Source organism: Schistocerca serialis, chromosome 10, assembly GCF_023864345.2.
Source record: "Schistocerca serialis cubense isolate TAMUIC-IGC-003099 chromosome 10, iqSchSeri2.2, whole genome shotgun sequence".
NCBI lineage: Eukaryota > Metazoa > Arthropoda > Insecta > Orthoptera > Acrididae > Schistocerca > Schistocerca serialis.
The window spans coordinates 150,502,738-150,524,140 of record NC_064647.1 but is presented as its reverse complement, the minus strand read 5'-3'; positions in this window follow the sequence as shown (position 1 = coordinate 150,524,140).

Sequence of the window (21,403 nt, the reverse complement as noted above, 5' to 3'; positions counted from 1 at the left end):
GTACGAACCTGCAGTTTCACACGGTTTTGGGATTCGTCGAGACCTAAATAATTTCACGAACTAAAGTTGGACGCCACATTCCATACACATGACACAGCATAGCACTTGGCTGTACCGATCAATTTCCGTAGAGTGATTATCTTTAGCGATTTCAGGTGGAGAAGTTCCAGCAAGGAGACTCAACGAGATCTGCTGCCGCGAAACGCATATGGTATTACCGTACTCTTTAACTTACGGAGAGCAGTAAGCAATATAGACTTCATAACCACCGCAAACATAAAAGGACTCAACTTAAATAAAAGGAGCAAACAGTAAAAAGGAATCGCTAAAACAAACCATAAAAAAATCAATTAATAATAATACGCAATCACATTAATAAAACGCTCATTAAATAACAGAGGAAATAAAAATAAGAACATTAAAAATCAAACTTCCATATGTCGTCGTTCCTGCGTCACAACCGGTACTCCTACGCGCATTATGTAACTGTCGGACATTTTAACTAATTCGCTGCCTGGTATCGGCGGATAAACACGATATTGCAGTCCTTCGGACATTCATGCATACATGCATTTGCCCGCAGCTAAGAAGGGCATTCTCGATAAATTTGAGCTGAGAAACCAACTGATTTTGTGGGGAATTCAGTGTCGAATCTGTTATAACCAGTCGAAACTCAGTCGTCCGGCCATAACCGTGGCTTATTTCATTTCTCTAGAAGATGGCTCGTCGAAACTGAGATATGTGAAATATTGGTACACTGTATTACATGATAAGAAGATTTACTTAACTTGATGTAGTCCTTTGCCACAGGAGTGTCTGATAATTTACAACTGTCACTGATTATTAAAGCATCACTTGATTCACTAATTAACAAACTCTTGTCTTGAAACACAATTTTCAACATTTACAGAAGTACGTATCCATCTGAGACTAGAATAACGCTTTAGTCCTACTCGGTGATGCTGACTGCTTCAGTTGAAGTCACTAACTAAGGTGAATGCTTATACGCTAGACTCTAGAGGGGGGAGAAAAATGGTGTTTCGAAAGTTTAACCCTGGATAACTGATGCCAGTAGGAACCAATATTACTAATGCTGTGTAGGTCGACAACGCACCATTTTTAATAAACTACGGAAACTTGCCGCCACGCGCTTCGATTGACTGTGCCCTTCATATATATATATATATATATATATATATATATATATATATATATATATATATACACTCCTGGAAATGGAAAAAAGAACACATTGACACCGGTGTGTCAGACCCACCATACTTGCTCCGGACACTGCGAGATGGCTGTACAAGCAATGATCACACGCACGGCACAGCGGACACACCAGGAACCGCGGTGTTGGCCGTCGAATGGCGCTAGCTGCGCAGCATTTGTGCACCGCCGCCGTCAGTGTCAGCCAGTTTGCCGTGGCATACGGAGCTCCATCGCAGTCTTTAACACTGGTAGCATGCCGCGACAGCGTGGACGTGAACCGTATGTGCAGTTGACGGACTTTGAGCGAGGGCGTATAGCGGGCATGCGGGAGGCCGGGTGGACGTACCGCCGAATTGCTCAACACGTGGGGCGTGAGGTCTCCACAGTACATCGATGTTGTCGCCAGTGGTCGGCGGAAGGTGCACGTGCCCGTCGACCTGGGACCGGACCGCAGCGACGCACGGATGCACGCCAAGACCGTAGGATCCTACGCAGTGCCGTAGGGGACCGCACCGCCACTTCCCAGCAAATTAGGGACACTGTTGCTCCTGGGGTATCGGCGAGGACCATTCGCAACCGTCTCCATGAAGCTGGGCTACGGTCCCGCACACCGTTAGGCCGTCTTCCGCTCACGCCCCAACATCGTGCAGCCCGCCTCCAGTGGTGTCGCGACAGGCGTGAATGGAGGGACGAATGGAGACGTGTCGTCTTCAGCGATGAGAGTCGCTTCTGCCTTGGTGCCAATGATGGTCGTATGCGTGTTTGGCGCCGTGCAGGTGAGCGCCACAATCAGGACTGCATACGACCGAGGCACACAGGGCCAACACCCGGCATCATGGTGTGGGGAGCGATCTCCTACACTGGCCGTACACCACTGGTGATCGTCGAGGGGACACTGAATAGTGCACGGTACATCCAAACCGTCATCGAACCCATCGTTCTACCATTCCTAGACCGGCAAGGGAACTTGCTGTTCCAACAGGACAATGCACGTCCGCATGTATCCCGTGCCACCCAACGTGCTCTAGAAGGTGTAAGTCAACTACCCTGGCCAGCAAGATCTCCGGATCTGTCCCCCATTGAGCATGTTTGGGACTGGATGAAGCGTCGTCTCACGCGGTCTGCACGTCCAGCACGAACGCTGGTCCAACTGAGGGGCCAGGTGGAAATGGCATGGCAAGCCGTTCCACAGGACTGCATCCAGCATCTCTACGATCGTCTCCATGGGAGAATAGCAGCCTGCATTGCTGCGAAAGGTGGATATACACTGTACTAGTGCCGACATTGTGCATGCTCTGTTGCCTGTGTCTATGTGCCTGTGGTTCTGTCAGTGTGATCATGTGATGTATCTGACCCCAGGAATGTGTCAATAAAGTTTCCCCTTCCTGGGACAATGAATTCACGGTGTTCTTATTTCAATTTCCAGGAGTGTATAATAGAGAGCTAGCTGGGAAAGACTTTCATCGATTGCAACAGATGGTGCTGCTGCAATGATTGTTCTTAAGTCTGGTGTCTTTGCTTTGATCGAAAAAGTTGAAAGCAGTCGGTGTCCAGCAGGAACTACCAGCAACCATTGCGTTCATCGCCGTGTTAATTTGCTAGCAAAATGTGCCAAACTAGTTGGCGTCATGGCCGTGGTTAGAAGAACAGTTAACATTCTCAGATCACTCAGATCGCACGGCTTGGGACACAGACAATTCAAGTCGTTCAGGCAGATCTCTAGTGGCAATACTGTGGTTTTCCATACTTTTGTGAAGTCCGCTGTTTGAGTCGAGGTGTTGTTTTGGAACGATTTTTTAACGTACGTAAATATATAGCGTTATTCATGGATGCGAAAGGAAAACTGGTGACAGAATTGGACGACCCACAGTGAATTTTCGACATTGCGTTTTTAACTCACGTAACCAAGTGTCTGAAGCGCTTGAATGTAGCTTTACAAGGTAGGAATAAGGTAATTAGCCAAGTGTTTGACACTGTTTTGGCATTCAAGAGGAAACCGCTTTTGTGGGCAAAGCAGCTGTCAGAAATGTCGTGTGTACACTTCCCGAGCGTTGCACTGGTTGTTAGTGAAAACAATTTGGAACAGGAGAGGCTCAAAGAACATTTTGATGCGTTTGTAACGGTGCTACAGTCTCTCGAAGACATTTTTGATAGTAGATTTGAGTACATAATTCGACTGCAATGCTATGTCAACCATTATGCGACTCCTTTTGCAGTTATCGTTGAAAAGGTGCCTTCTGAAATTCAGTTGGAACTCATTGACTTTCAATGCAATCGTATGCTGAAGGAGAAGTTTCGCACTGCATAAACCATGGAAAGCTTATACAATTGGTTTTCACACGAGAACAGTTTCCATTGTTATTTAAAATAGCTGCTCATGTGCATAGTTCTTTTTGGAAAAACATACCTGTGCGAAAGTGCTTTCTCCTTAATAAAACAAAATCAAGCTTAGTTTTACTGATGTTGATCTGACTGGTGCTGTGCGCCTAATGACCAGTAATTTCACACCAAGTATCGAGATGCTACAATACTGGCCATTAAAATTGCTACACCACGAAGATGACGAGCTACAGACGCGAAATTCAGCCGACAGGAAGAAGATGCTGTGATATGCAAATCATTAGCTTTACAGAGCATTCACACAAGGTTGGCGCCGGTGGCGACACCTATAACGTAATGACATGAGGAAAGTTTCCAACCGATTTCTCCTACACAAACAGCAGTTGACCAGCGTTGCCTGGTGAAACGTTGTTGTGATGCCACATGTAAGGTGGAGAAATGCGTACCATCACGTTTCGGTCTTTGATAAAGGTCGGATTGTAGCCTATCGCGTTTGCGGTTCATCGTATCGCGACATTGCTGCTTGCGTTGGTCAAGATTGTTAGCAGAATATGGAATCGGTGAGTTCAGGAGGGTAATACGGAACGCCGCGCTGGATCCCAACGGCCTTGTATCACTAGCAGTCGAGATGACAGGCATCTTATCCGCATGGCTTTAACGGATCATACAGCCTCGTCTCGACCCCTGAGTCAATAGATAGGGACGTTTGCAAGACAACAACCATCAGCACGCACAGTTCGACGACGTTTGCAGCAGCATGGACTATCAGATCGGAGACCGTGGCTGCGGTTACCCTTGACGCTGCATCACAGACAGGAGCACCTGCGATAGTGTACTCGACGACGAACCTGTGTGCATGAATGGCAAAACGTCATTTTTTCGGATGAATCCAGGTTCTGTTTACAGCATCATGATGGTCGCATCCATGTGTTGGGCGACATCGCGGTGAACGCACATTGGCAACGTGTATTCGTCATCGCCATAATGGCGTATCACCCGGCATGATGGTATGGGGTGGTCACACGTCTAGGTCACCTCTTGTAAGCATTGACGGCACTTCGAACAGTGGACGTTACATTTCAGATGTCTTACGACCCTGTATTTTAGCAGGATAATGCACGACCGCATGTTGCCGGTCCTGTACGGGCCTTTCTGGGCATAGAAAATGTTCGACTGCTGCCCTGGCCAGCACATTCTCCAGATCTCTCACCAATTGACAGCGTCTGGTCATTGGTGGGCGAGCAACTGGCTCGTCACAATACGCCAGTCACTACTCTTGATGAACTGTGGTATCGTGTTGAAGCTGCATGGGCAGCTGTACCTGTACACGCCATCCAAGCTCTGTTTGACTCAATACCCAGGCGTTATTACGGGCAGAGGTGGTTGTTCTGGGTACTGATTTCTCAGGATCTATGCACCCAAATTGCGTGAAAATGTAATCACATGTCAGTTCTAGTATAATATATTTGTGTAATGAATACCTGTATATCATCTGCATTTCTGCTTGCTGTAGCAGTTTTAATGGCCAGTAGTGTATGATTGGTCTCCCGATAACCGTGTAGCGATGCCGAGTTCACGGACGCCGCATACGCGTGAAACGACCTCTGACGTATGTGTGTTCCACCTGCGCTACTTACGTTAGCTTTCCATATTCAGCTGTGTGCGCTTTCACAGCGGCACGGTTGCGCCCCCCCCCCCCCGCCCCCCTTGTAGTGTGCCTACCCAAGCGGCCAGCTACATGGCGCAGCTCTGCTACCCGCACTATGTGCTCTCACTGCAGCTCAGCGTTTCCCTCGCGGCTGACGATGCCCGCGGGCAGCTCTCGTCCTAGAGGGTCATATTGTTCCTCATACGTCATGCCTTAGTGCCCTCATAAAATGGCTCTAAACACTATGTAACTTAACATCTGAGGTCATCAGTCCCCTAGGCTTAGAACTAGTTAAATCTAACTAACCTAAGGACCTGCCCGAGGCAGGATTCGAACCTGCGACCGTAGCAGCAGCGCGGTTCCGAACTGAAGCGCCTAGAACCGCTCGGCCACAGCAGCCGGCCCTTAGCGCCCTCTCCTGCCATAGTAATTGATAATGATGTGTCCAGTCCTCTTGTTGACTTACTTTGCAGAAGATGTAATACAGAGTTGTACACAATGGTTCGGTATTCAATTGGAGAGCTTGCCGACATAAGGTTTACTTACGGAAAGGCAAATGACAACGGGCGGCGGGCAGCAAGGTTGTATAAGAAGACCTATCCCCGCCGAAAACAACCACAGGATTCAATATTTGTAACAGTGTTTCGCCGTTTGTCTGAGATAGGGTCATTTCAGGAAGGAGGAAATCACGAAGGACGTACCCGAAACGTTCCGAAACCGAACTTGGAGGAAAATGTGACTAAGATGAAGACCGTGCCAGTACCAGGCAGTTGGTCCGCCAGTACAGGGTAAGCCAGACGTCCGTGTGGGACATTCTCCATGAGAATCACTTACTGCGTGTGCAGGGCTTACTAGCGACAGATTTTCCACACCTGGATCAGTTTTATCATTGGTTTCTTCATCAACCAACCATGATTTCGAGAGTTATGTCATCCATTCTATTGTTACTGTCTCTGCAACAATGTATGATTGAGTAAATGGTCTGTAGCATGGAAACCACACATTTCTTAACATTACTTCATTAGACCTGTCTTATTCCGTATCCTCTAATCGATCAACCCCTGGAGTTTGTACACGGTGGAAAAAATCGCTATATATACACTCCTGGAAATGGAAAAAAAAAACACATTGACACCGGTATGTCAGACCCACCATACTTGCTCCGGACACTGCGAGAGTGCTGTACAAGCAATGATCACACGCACGGCACAGCGGACACACCAGGAACCGCGGTGTTGGCCGTCGAATGGCGCTAGCTGCGCAGCATTTGTGCACCGCCGCCGTCAGTGTTAGCCAGTTTGCCGTGGCATACGGAGCTCCATCGCAGTCTTTAACACTGGTAGCATGCCGCGACAGCGTGGACGTGAACCGTATGTGCAGTTGACGGACTTTGAGCGAGGGCGTATAGTGGGCATGCGGGAGGCCGGGTGGACGTACCGCCGAATTGCTCAACACGTGGGGCGTGAGGTCTCCACAGTACATCGATGTTGTCGCCAGTGGTCGGCGGAAGGTGCACGTGCCCGTCGACCTGGGACCGGACCGCAGCGACGCACGGATGCACGCCAAGACCGTAGGATCCTACGCAGTGCCGTAGGGGACCGCACAGCCACTTCCCAGCAAATTAGGGACACTGTTGCTCCTGGGGTATCGGCGAGGACCATTCGCAACCGTCTCCATGAAGCTGGGCTACGGTCCCGCACACAGTTAGGCCGTCTTCCGCTCACGCCCCAACATCGTGCAGCCCGCCTCCAGTGGTGTCGCGACAGGCGTGAATGGAGGGACGAATGGAGACGTGTCGTCTTCAGCGATGAGAGTCGCTTCTGCCTTGGTGCCAATGATGGTCGTATGCGTGTTTGGCGCCGTGCAGGTGAGCGCCACAATCAGGACTGCATACGACCAAGGCACACAGGGCCAACACCCGGCATCATGGTGTGGGGAGCGATCTCCTACACTGGCCGTACACCACTGGTGATCGTCGAGGGGACACTGAATAGTGCACGGTACAACCAAACCGTCATCGAACCCATCGTTCTACCATTCCTAGCCCGGCAAGGGAACTTGCTGTTCCAACAGGACAATGCACGTCCGCATGTATCCCGTGCCACCCAACGTGCTCTAGAAGGTGTACGTCAACTACCCTGGCCAGCAAGATCTCCGGATCTGTCCCCCATTGAGCATGTTTGGGACTGGATGAAGCGTCGTCTCACGCGGTCTGCACGTCCAGCACGAACGCTGGTCCAACTGAGGCGCCAGGTGGAAATGGCATTGCAAGCCGTTCCACAGGACTACATCCAGAATCTCTACGATCGTCTCCATGGGAGAACAGCAGCCTGCATTGCTGCGAAAGGTGGATACACACTGTACTAGTGCTGACATTGTGCATGCTCTGTTGCCTGTGTCTATGTGCCTGTGGTTCTGTCAGTGTGATCATGTGATGTATCTGACCCCAGGAATGTGTCAATATTCCTCTTCCTGGGACAATGAATTCACGGTGTTCTTATTTCAATTTCCAGGCGTATATATATATATATATATATATATATATATATATATATATATATATATATATATATATATATACGGGGGGCACTGAAAAGAATGACCCGATTTTATTGAGACAAATATCACTAAGTAACTGAAACAGCGCTAGATGTAATCGGCATGGTCTAGAGTTTCAGAAAAAATCCGCTTGATGTCGCTACGAGCACTGACCTGCAGCGTGGAGTCATTCTCACGCAATATGACATCCGCGCAACAGAAGGCTTACCGGTATTGTGTTATTGAACTTAGTCAGACTCAATCAGTGATCGCAGTTCAGCGGGCGTTTCATATTCGATTTCGTGCTAAACCACCATCACCAAAGAACATTCGACGGTGGTATAAACAGTTTGATTGGTGCCTCTGTAAACGCAAAAGTTCTGGCCGGCCACGCCTTCCTGAACAGTCAGTGGAACAAATCCGACGAGCATTTGAGCGGAGTCCCCGCAAGTCTACGCCCCGTGCTAGCAGAGAAATTGCGTTACCACGCATGACAGTGTGGCGTGTGTTACGGCGTCGTTTTCCCCTCAAACCACACCAATTACAACCGATACAAGCTCTTCGACATACTGACAAAGTGAAGCGAGTGAACTTTAGGAATGCTATTCTAGAGGACATGGAAGATGACACTTTTACATCACGGTTGATATTCAGCGATAAGCCAACTTTCCATATTAGCAGTAAGGTTCACTGTCATAATGTGCGTATATGAGGGCTCGAAAATCCTCACGAAACAATTGAACACGAACGTGATTCACTAAAAGTGAATGTTTTTTGTGCTGTTTCGCAAAGCAAGGTTTATGGACTACTGTTTTGAGGAAGAAACCTTAACAGGACAATCGTATCTTGCAATGCTACGGAACTAGTTATTCCCACAACTTGACTCTGACAATTTCGTCTATCAGCAAGATGGAGCACTACCGCAATGGCACAACAATGTGCGCAGTTTCGTCAATGCCAACGTGCCTTAACTTTGGATAGGGCGTACAGGACCGCGAGACCAGGCTTTACACTCTTGTCCTCCTAGGTCCTCTCACTTAACACCATGTGATTTCTTCCTGTGGGGATATGTTAAACAATGTGTTTACGTTCCTCCCTTACCTCGTGACATTGATGAACTAAAAAAAAGAATATCAGCTGCTGTAGCTTCAGTGACAGAAGACACCTCACGCTCAGTTTGGGATGAATTCAGCTATCGGCTGGAAGTCGTCCGTGCAGCCAATGGAGGATATATTGAACATTTATGATGGATTTTTATAAACTTCTGTCTTTTCTAAGTAATTTAGTATGCAGTTTGCTGATGTTAAGCCCTTCTTCATAATAAATAATCCTATTTAAAATCAGGTCATTCTTTTTGGGACACCATATACAGGGTGTTTCAAAAATGACAGGTATATTTGAAACGGCAATAAAAACTAAACGAGCAGCGATAGAAATACACCGTTTGTTGCAATATGCTTGGGACAACAGTACATTTTCAGGCGGACAAACTTTCGAAATTACAGTAGTTACAATTTTCAACAACAGATGGCGCTGCAAGCGATGTGAAAGATATAGAAGACAACGCAGTCTGTGGGTGCGCCATTCTGTACGTCGTCTTTCTGCTGTAAGCGTGTGCTGTTCACAACGTGCAAGTGTGCTGTAGACAACATGGTTTATTCCTCAGAACAGAGGATGTTTCTGGTGTTGGAATTCCACCGTCTAGAACACAGTGTTGTTGCAACAAGACGAAGTTTTCAACGGAGGTTTAATGTAACCAAAGGACCTAAAAGCGATACAATAAAGGATCTGTTTGAAAAATTTCATCGGACTGGGAACGTGACGGATGAACGTGCTGCAAAGGTAGGGCGACAGCGTACGGCAACCACAGAGGGCAACGCGCAGCTAGTGCAGCAGGTGATCCAACAGCGGCCTCGGGTTTCCGTTCGCCGTGTTGCAGCTGCGGTCCAAATGACGCCAACGTCCACGTATCGACTCATGCGCCAGAGTTTACACCTCTATCCATACAAAATTCAAACGCGGCAACCCCTCAGCGCCGCTACCATTGCTGCACGAGAGACATTCGCTAACGATATAGTGCACAGGATTGATGACGGCGATATGCATGTGGGCAGCATTTGGTTTACTGACGAAGCTTATTTTTACCTGGACGGCTTCGTCAATAAACAGAACTGGCGCATATGGGGAACCGAAAAACCCCATGTTGCAGTCCCATCGTCCCTGCATCCTCAAAAAGTACTGGTCTGGGCCGCCATTCCTTCCAAAGGAATCATTGGCCCATTTTTCAGATCCGAAACGATTACTGCATCACGCTATCTGGACATTCTTGGTGAATTTGTGGCGGTACAAACTGCCTTAGACGACACTGCGAACACCTCGTGGTTTATGCAAGATGGTGCCAGGCCACATCGCACGGCCGACGTCTTTAATTTCCTGAATGAATATTTCGATGATCGTGTGATTGCTTTGGGCTATCCAAAACATACAGGAGGCGGTGTGGATTGGCCTCTCTATTCGCTAGACATGAACCACTGTGACTTCTTTCTGTGGGGACACTTGAAAGACCAGGTGTACCGCCAGACTCCAGAAACAATTGAACAGCTGAAGCAGTACATCTCATCTGCATGTGAAGCCATTCCGCCAGACTCGTTGTCAAAGGTTTCGGGTAATTTCATTCAGAGACTACGCCATATTATTGCTACGCATGGTGGATATGTGGAAAATATCGTACTATAGAGTTTCCCAGACCGCAGCGCCATCTGTTGTTGAAAATTGTAACTACTGTAATTTCGAAAGTTTGTCTGCCTGAAAATGTACTATTGTCCCAAGCATATTGCAACAAACGGTGTATTTCTATCGCTGCTCGTTTAGTTTTTATTGCCGTTTCAAATATACCGGTCATTTTTGAAACACCCTGTATATATGTGTATAAACAGAGCGGTATTCACTGCCAACCGATCAGACATTCTACTGGTATATAATAGTCATGCACAACGATTGCGTTTGTAGTGGCAATGCCGCGTGTATACGGTTACATTTTGCAGAACTATGTAACAGCTCTTTTCCTTTTACGCTGGTATAGTCTGTTTGTACTCTACGCCCGACTCCAGTGGCGAGTTTTCGGGCGGCAGCAAAGACTCGCGACTCGCGTCTCGGAAGAATTCGAATGGCGAGTTCGGAGATGACGGCACAGGACCCGCTGGCGATTTTAAAGCTGTTATACGAAGCACTTTTCTGATCTCAGTTCTTTGGCGAGCAGTGTCTCGGTAAATGGGGCACCTGCACTGCCTCGGCTGGTGCAGTGTGGTCGGTTTTCAAATGGGCAACTAAGTGTTTTAGCCTGAGTCTTGTACGAACAACGGCGTTGTGGTGGGGAGAGGCTTAGGTCTGTCATGTGCGAGCTTGATGGCTTTCAAATGGCTCTGAGCACTATGGGACTTAACTTCTGAGGTCATCAGTCCCCTAGAACTTAGAACTACTTAAACCTAACTAACCTAAGGACATCACACACATCCATGCCAGAGGCAGGATTCGAACCTGCGACCGTAGCGGTCGCGCGGTTCCAGACTGTAGCGCCTAGAACCGCTCGGGCACTCCGGCCGGCCGAGCTTGATGATGGCACGTTTCTTGCGGAGAATGTTTATTGTGGAAGCTTGCAAAGAGATCTGTTTCCTGTATTCTCTGGTTACAAGCTGCGTAATATGACGAGGTAACGTGTCGCGTAGTGCAACTTTTCAGATGATTGTAGTGCAAAGAAATTACTCGTTTCAACAAGCTTTGCACTGTGAGATATTAGTCTCGATTTACACGGGCCAGAAATCGGTTTCTCTGTGGCACCTCCGAATCGTAGGCGAACTGAATAAATTACTTCATTCGTCTAACGTTTCTCGGTAATGTCGTAGGTTTCTCGAATACTTTGTGGATAAATTCTTTGTAATGCAGTGGTGTGGAATGCTACTTCAATAATGCAAAAATAACTGTATTCTTGAGTATACTACGAGTTACGTTTTGAGTTGAAATAATCTGTAATTTGAAACCGGTCTCTGTGAATTTGTTTATGTTTCTTGCCACTATTCAATTAATATTTCAAATATAGCCATATATTTAGTATGCCAAGTGATCATGCAATTTACAAATTAAACTGCAATAAAAGCTCTGGCTCTGGTCTTTTGCCTTTACGAAATGTGTTTATTCACTATGAGCACCATACAGAGTCCACACTCATTTATTCAACAATACATATATTATTTGCATCTTTGGATGAAAATTTCACATTTTAGGCAAAGTTACCTCAAGATCTATTCAGTGTTTATTCCATTGTTCAATTCTTTCGACTTTCTGCGGAAAAGTGTTTTCGATCACAATTGCGAGCCATATATGCTCACTGTATATACTTATAAGACGGGACATTTACGCATTTCGTAAATCAGGTAACTTGACTATCAAAGCACATTTAATTGTTCATTTGCACCCAAATGCTACGCAAATTAAGTGTTACCTTATTAATTTGTTCTTAAAATAAAGTATGTTAGTGCCCAATAAAATTTCAAAGGTCCGTATATTCATATTGGCTGGCTCTCAGCACTTTGGGACTTAACATCTGAGGTCATCAATCCCCTAGAACTTAGAACTACTTAAACCTAACCAACCTAACGATATCATACACATCCATGCCCGAGGCAGGGTTCGAACCTGCGACTATAGCAGTCGCGCGGTTCCAGACTGTAGCGCCTAGAACCGCTCGGTCACACCGGCCGGCTATATTCGTATTACTAGAGGGCATTTAATCAGGGCAATTGTCTATTAACGTTCTTACATGCACTCATATTTAACAACAACCAAAAGGCCTTTACAATCTGCGTCACATTAAATGCACCTAACAGTAAGTTATACGAGTTATGCGAGTCTTAAAAAGGCCTTCAGCCCATTTTCGCTTGGTAAGTAGAAGAAAAACGTTTCATTCTATGTGCTATAAAAGAGACTGTAAATAGAAAGTTAATTTACTGCATCTCACATCACGAGAATTATTGCAGCTGGCGTGCTAGTGAGTTATTAACGCAATAAGCAAATTAAATCTTCGGAAACAGGACGCCGTCTCGAGCTGCGTTTAGTACCACGGGAGTGGATAACGCCTGCAAACAAACTAAAAATTAATTTCGTGTCTTTTCTATTTTTCTCAGTGATAATTAAAACTTTATGACTGCCCGTCGTACAGTGGCTTCGTGGAGCATATTGCAGTCTTAGCCGGAGAGCTGTTGTTGTCGGACAGCGTAAGGAATTTACTTTAGCTTCCACCGGCGATGCCGAGGGGTAGGCACGCCAGCGGACTTCTTGCCTACTTGCGCCATTTATCTGCGCGTCTCTTTCCGAAGTGAGTCGCATCGCCTCGGCGTTTTTGCGACTGGATGGATGTGACCGAGCCATTAAAGTAGCAGAGAACACTCCGTCCGCCTCCATTAACTCGTCCTCCGTGTGCGCTCCATTAGGCGGGATACGTCACGTCACATTAAAATGTTGCCTTACTTTTTTAAAATTTCTCCCATATTTCAGTTTTCTTAATTAAATCTGAGCCAAGCAGCGGGTCCCCGGCTATCTCAGGTGATTTATCGCTGTTCGTCCTACTTTACCTGCGACACGACCCGTTCTTCTGCCTCGCGACGGAACTTTATCGTTTGCGACTTTAATTTATTTGTAAGAGTGAGAGGCAGAGAGAGAGAGAGAGAAAAAGAACGAGGAGGGGGGGGGGGGCTTAGGGAGGGTGCCATCTCAGATGCCGGGATACTAAATTTTATGACTTCAACAGCGCAGTAGCTCGCTACCACCTCCAGTCTCAACTGGAAATAAATGGAGGAGCCCAATTTCTGGTGTACGGCATTTTTCAAGACACTGCAGCCAACTCGATCATTGAAAACTTACCATACAATTTTCGCCCTTTTTTCTTAGGTGCCCTATTTTCCTGTCTCTAAATACCTGTCGGCGTTTTTTCAAATGTGCCTTTACTCGCCTATTCTACGGAGGACTTCCTCACTGCATACCTCACCAGTCCAACTAATTCTCAACATTCTTTTGCAGCACCACATCTTAAATCCTTCAGTTCTCGTCCCATTCGCTTTTCTCACGGTGCATTTTTCACTACCATTCAATGCTGTGCTCCAAAAGTACGTTCTCAAAAATTTCTTATTCAATTTGAAGCCCGTGTTTGATACCTGTAGACTTGTCTTGGCCAGGAATGCCCTTTTTCCAAAGTCAGGCTGCTTTTGACGTCCTTGTCTTGTCCATCAAGGATTCTTCGTTGCCTAGGAAGCAGGCTCTCGAGAACTTTTTCTGCTTCGTGATCCCGAGTTCTGATGTTTTTTCGCTGTTCTCGTCTCTGATATTTATCATTACTTTCGTCTTTTTTCGCTTTACTCTCAATCCATATTCTGTACTGATTAGACTGTTCATTCCGTTCAACATATTCCATAATTCTTCTTCACTTTCACCGAGTATAGCAATCTTTTCACTGATTATTATCATTGAAAGCCGTTCACCTTGAGTTTTAATCCCACAGTTGGATATTTCTTTTATTCTCGTCATGCTTCCTCGATATACGGATCGAATAGTACGATGAATAGATGCTTTTCTTTCACCCTTTTTAATCCGAGCACTTCGTTTTCGGACTTCCAGTCCTATCGTTCACTCTTGATTCTTGAACATATTATATGTTACCCACCTTTCCTGTAGCTTACCATCTTGAACCATTTTCCGTTCTCGATCGCTCTCTTCAGGTCGACAAATCAGGGAGGATAAAGCACTTACATACAGAACGGAAATGCACTCTCTCTCTCTCTCTCTCTCTCGCTCTCTCTCTCTCTCTCTGTCTCTCTCAAACACACACACACACACACACACACACACACACACACGTGCAAGTATGGAGGTCCAGCAGAGACGTACATCTCGCGACAGAAAAGCTTCTGTCCACAAATGAACACAAATTCAGAAAGCATCTCCCGTGTGAAATTCGTCTTGCACATTTCTCGAAAGATATCTTCCGAATCATGGATGAAGGGCGAAAGGAAGATTCCGTGTCCCTATAATTCTGGAAAGCGAATTGTACACTGTTAAATAAGGTCCGAGCACACGGCATATGTTGTCAGATATACGAGTAACTTGTAGACTTCTCAAGTAACGATTCAGATGCCACTACCGCTGGTGTTACTGGTGTTATGCAGCCTACAACGCTTTCAAAAACAATGCGCAAAATTCTGGGTTTCTCTCGCTCGCTACGCGCAAGCCGTTAGCCCTAGAGAAAAAAATTAACAGGAACTTTTTGTAGGAAACTGAATGTAGCTACCTTTCGTACTGGGATACGTTTTCGCTGGAGCCATGGTTTTCTAGTTTTTAAAGGAAAACGCGTGCGAAGGTCATTTTTGCATGTTTTTCTTGAATAATTTGGACACTATGGCCTCTAGCAAAAGTTAAATTTCCTGCGAAAAGATTTTGTTCATTTATCTTTAGGACTAACAGTTTGCGAGCAACGCTTGGGAGAACACGAAAATACTGCGCTTGGTAAATGACGGCATTGCGGGTTGCATAAAATCAAGCGGTAAGGGCAGCTGAATCACTCCATATACATAAACGAGCTGACAATCAGTGTGAGCCGGAAATTGCGACTATTTACTGATGACTCTGTAGTATACGACAACGTGTTGCCATTGAGTGACCGTAGAAGGACACAGGATGAACTAAAATCTCTATACGATGTCATGAATGGCAGCTTGCTCTAAATATAGGAAAATGTAAGTTAATGCAGATGAGCGGGAGAAACAGTACGATTACAGTGACTGCCACTGGTTTGCTGTTTCCGTACCGTACAAACGTTACGGCGCCTTCCATGACCACCAGCGGCTTACGTCGGCCCCACATAATGCCACCACAAAACAGCAGGTAACGTCCACCTTGCTGCACTCGCTGGACAGTGCGTCTAAGGCTTTCAGGCTGACCGGCTTGCCTCCAAACACGTCTTTGACGATTGTCTGGTTGAAGGCATTAGCGGCACTCATCGGTGAAGAGAACGTAATGCCAATCCTGAGCGGTCCTTTCGGCATGTTGTTGGGCCCATCTGTACCGCGCTGCATGGTGTCGTGGTTGCGCATCATGTAGCCTATTCCGCACAGCTAGAGCTGTAACACGACGTCCTGTGGCTGCACGAAAAGCACTATTCTACATGGTGGCGTTGCTGTCAGGGTTCCTCCGAACCATAATCCGTAGACAGCAGCTATCCGCTGCAGTAGAAGCCCTTGGGCGGCCTGAAAGAGGCCTGTGATCGGCAGTTGCTATCTCTCTGTATCTCCTCCATGTCGGAACAACATCGCTTTGCTTCACTCCGAGACGCCTGGACACTTCCCTTGTTGAGAGCCGTCCTTGGCGCAAAGTAATAATGCGGACGCAATCGAGCCACAGTATTGACCGTCTAGGAATGGTTGAACTACAGACATCACGAGCCGTGTACCCCCTTCCTGGTGGAATGACTGGAGCTGACCGGCTGTGGGGCCCCCTCCGTCTAAATAGGCGCTGCTGATGTTTGGTTGTTTATATCTTTGGGAGAGTTTAGTAACATATCTGAACAGTCAAATGGACTGTGTCTGTGGATACAATATCCACAGGCAACGTCTATCTTCAGTTTTTCCGGGAAATGGGGTGATGCAAACCTTTTTTTGGTGTGTGTAGAAACGCTGGCAAGGTGCGAGCAGGATTCGCACAGTGAGGGTTCCATACACACTTAGCCATAGTATTCGGACATCTAATCCATTCAGGAAATCGAGTATATCGACGACTTTTGTTATTGACATTGATAGTCGTAAGATATCTGTCCCATTGGTTTCAAGACTTTCGAGAACGTTTTAATTTCATGTCTGAAGTCGGATAACAAATGAAAAAAGAAATATTTTTCTCGTCTGATCTAATTATAATTTTACAATTTTTTTGTATTTTTCGTTTTGTTTTACTGTAAAACATTTATTCTTGCCAAATTTCATGATTCTAGAGCAACGGTAAACGTCCTTTTGAGAATCTAAATATGTGAGATGAATGGCGGTATCTTTTGGGTGCGTTGCCATTGAAGCTTACATTTATTACACCGCCAAGAGACCATAGACTTTAGTCTTCTTCTGTAGTGGCCAATCCAAGGATTGGTTTGCAACAGCTACAATGGCATCTTGTCTCCATTCTGTGCGTCTTTCAGCTTTTCTCTTCATTTCTTTATAGGTGTTACATCCCACATCTTTCACGACTTGATCCATGTACCTTACTCGTGGTCTTCCTCTTGGTCTATTTCCCTCGACATATCCCTCTATGATTGTGTTCAGGAGTCCTTTATGTCTTAATAGATGGCCTGTAAATTGCACTATTCTTTTAACAATGAAACTCCAGAAGCTTCTCTTCTCACCTGCTCTTTCCAGAACCACTTCGTTTGTGACCTTGTCGATACATTTTATTTTGAGCATGCGTCTATAGCACCACATTTCAAAAGACTTTAGTATGTAACATAAATTTCAGCTTTATACATGTACCCCTCCTGAGAAAAAGCGTTTTTAAGATCTGACAGATGGACAACAAAGAGAGCCTACAAAAAGGTTCTGTTTTTATCGACTGAGGCAAGAAACCCTAAAAATTGTTGAAACATCGGGGAATACCTGCCCGCAAATAGTATATGCTAAAGCTCAGGACGGGGAGGAGCGCCGGCCCTGGACAGAATCTGAAAAATTTCACTCACTTTCCCATGAATAACATTACTCGCAGACAGTTGTGGTAGGCGTATTCTGTCCCTGAAGCTTATGGGGAGGGGGCAGGAGGGTGGGGGAAGGGGATGGGGGGGGGGGGGAAGAGCCGGGGTTAAGCAGTGAGAAGAGGGTGGTGATAGGAAAGGCATCTGGACACCCTTTAAGCTAACCAAGGCAAATCACTTAACAACCATGCCGAACCGGCTCCGACGCGGGCCAAAGCTACAAGATAATGGACAAATCGAGACATCAGGGAATAGATATACATCTTAATGTTTTTCTAGCGCAACCGATGCTCCACTACATTTCCGGCGCAAAGACGCATAAATTCCGCTTCCTATTCTAATATGTCGGCTGTACACCGATCGGTCAACTTCAAAGTGAGTTATTGCGGTCATGCCGTCCTTTTAAGTCAGCGGATCACGCCATTGTGCATGCGGCAGAAGCACCAGAGACGTTAATAGGAGGCTATAAGTAAACGGTCATAATCTAGTCACATGAATTTGACCACCGTCTATGTTCGACGTCAAGTGCAATAACCAGTCACAGATGGCAGGCTGCCGCTCCAGCAGTGGATGGTTTATTAAGCGTGTCGGGAGGACGGGGAAAACAGTGCAATCGTTGTCGTAATAAGGCAACGGAGCGATTTATCTGTCGTCCAGAAGGGCATCATCATTGGATTTAGGTCCGAGGGTGAAAGAATTACCGAAGTGGCCAAGTTTGGAAAGAGTTCACCTGCCACCCTGAGTAAAGTATAATTTGCATGGCAAAATGACGCTATCGAAAACCGGCGCCGAGGCAGTTGTGATGCATCACAGGCTATAGACTACTGGGGTTAACGACGGCTGCAGGGATGGTTCAAATGGCTCTGGGCACTATCGGACTTAACTTCTGACGTCATCAGCCCCTAGAACTTAGAACTACTTAAACGTAACCAACCTAAGGACATCACACACACCCATGCCCGAGGCAGGATTCGAACCTGCGACCGTAGCGGTCGCGCGGTTCCAGACTGTAGCGCCTAGAACCGCTCGGCCACCCCGGCCGGCCGGCTGCAGGGATGTCTACGGGACAACAGACTTGCAACTGTTGAGGAACTGACCGTACAGATGAATCAAGGGGCTACCAGGAATGTCTCTTAGATGACAGTTCAGGGAACGTTGCTGAGTATGGATCCCCATAGCAGGTACATTATGCTTCATGCACCGATTTTGACTCCTGTTCATTGGCAACGACGGCTGGAATTTGATTGCCAACACCGCAATTGGACTTTCAATCGGCGGTTACAAGTTGTAAGGTGCCTACAATTTCGCACCTTACAAGCTCTCATCTACATACTTTGCCGTGATTTACAACCGGAATTAGGTATCATTTGATAGGTTGTACATCGTATATATGAATATTTGAAGAAGACTCACATTGTCACGTACACCTTGTAGATAGTTGTTAACGCTTATTGCATGAAAGGTGTCGGAGTGTCTTTATTATCAAAACGACGTAATAAATGATTGCCTGTACTAGTGGAGGTTGGAACGCCAGTGGAAATGAAAAGGCAGGAGTAACTCAGGCCCTGGGTGGAAAAGCCTGCACAGGTGTGTTCGTCCTGCTTAAAACATTAAGTTGCCCAGACGGACGGTTGGGGCACCTGAGTGCTGAATCACAATAGAATGACGGCTGGCCAGAATTGTAGCTATGCTGGAAGGATAACCGGAAACTCTGAAAATCTTGGATGCAGCAGAGAGGAACAAGGAAGCGTTCTTTCGGAAATCATGCAGACTAGGTTTCTTCCAAAAATTTTTAGTCTGAGAAGCGTACCATTGTATTAATTCGTAATTAACGGGGATAGGTATTTCCCTGCAAACTTTCCGCACTGGACGACAAAAGACCAAAGTACGGCTATTCGGCGTTCGGAAGAATCTGTAGCGAGAGAGAATATTCCGTGGTTTCGAGAATATGATTCGCCTTCTGCAGTTACGAGGGAGGGGAGCCAAGCCTTCTAGGAAGCTAGCGGCGGAGAGAAAGAGGTCTTCTGTTTTGAGCGCCGGTGTTTGACGGTCGCTTAATATCCGCTTTTGTTGGTACAGACGGACTTTCTGTCTTTGCTTTCACGAGATTTTACAGTTAGAATTGTTAGGCACTGTATTGTTGCGAACCTATACGATTCTGGACTTCGTCTCCGGGTAGGGAGTCGTCGTTGAGTACGCAGCGTTCACTGATTGAGAGCACTTCCTCTGTCTATACTCACGTAGAGACGTTATCTGAATTCCGTCCTTGTAGCTGGGAGCTCGCGTTTCTTGTCTGTAGAACATAGAGAGGAGAAGAGAGTATCAGAGTATAGTAGTCGGCATATTAGGCCTATGAGGTTAAACAGCTGAAATCAGGCAAATTTTATTTTCACTGAGGTTGCACGCCACTGTAGATCATCTTTGATGTCTTCTAGTGTTTGGTACGTAGATGATCAGGCATCTCGCGGTATTTGTATTAGATCACGTAGCCATAAAAAGGGGCAGATTTGTGCCTATGATCACTAATATTAGTTAGGAAATTCATTTTTGTCTCTTCATACCCATTGGACATTGATATATAAACATTTGTAATATATACAAGGGGTTATAATTTACAATGAATGTATAAGCAGAATCAACATTTATCATTTTGTAGTTACTAGTTCCCTTAATCATTCGAATATGTAATTTATATGTTAAAAAGCAAACATAAGGAAATAATATCACCATTAAGAGATACTCAGATCTGCTTCAGGGGATAGTCAGACAGGGTCAAATCTTCATTTTCGCGCTCAGTATTTTCCGCTGCGCACATTCCTTTTTAGACCCGCCTGCAGTAGCATCTTGGAAAGTGGCCTTTCAGAAGAATCACGTGTTACAGTCCATCAAACAGGAAGCAGACACCTTGCAACAGATGGAGGAAGCGTCTAGGCCAGAGGAGGCAGCGATATTGTCTGGGGAATCTTTCCGTGGCATTCGTCATTCTGGAAGTCACAATGGATCAATACAAGTATGCTTCCACCCCTACATGCGGTTTGTTTTTCCTCGGCAGATGGCATCTACCAGCACGACAATGCGACGTGTAACACAGCTCGCAGTGTACGCGCGTGGTTCGAAGAGCACCGTGATTAACTTACCGTACTCACCTGGACCCCACACTCTCAATCGCTTATCTGTGGGACCACTCTGTCGAGCTGCTGGCGCCATGGATACTGAACCGAGAAACCTAGGCAGCGACCGAGAAACCTAGGCAGTGACACTGGAGTCGGCTTGGCTCCACATCCCTGCCGGTATCTTCCAGAACCTCACTGACACTCTTCCTGGACGTCTAGCAGTCGACCGAGCTGTAAAAGTGGTTATTCAAGCTTTTGACAGATGGTTACATTAGTGTGACTGGACAGCGTATGTATAATTGTGAGCTGCACTGTGGCGACGTCTTTAGAAGCTTTTTAAAGAAAGCAACGGATTCCATGACTTGTCCAAGCTCATCTTGGGATTTAATAAACAGCTGAAGCGGTTTATTAAAAGCCAAGACGCTATCTCTGGAATCCCTGGGCTAGCGGGACGGAGCGGATGCGGTTATATTTGTGGAAAGGGGCCAAAATAGGTTACTGTCAGTTGCACTGAACATATAAACTTTATTTCTTAAAACACACAATCACACAAGCAACAATCAAAATTCTCAAGGTTTTAACGAAAGACCTCGTTTGATTTAATTTAGATCGGCTGAAGGCCACATCGAAAATCCAGGGCACAAGGCCTAAGCGAGGAACTGAGGTACAGCAGTTCTCCTGGAGGTTTCACTGAAAGCCTGATATTTTTCCCATAGAACTCGGCTGAAGGCATCACATTTATCAAGAACAATGTTACGGCTTAAGGGCGAGACAAAGATT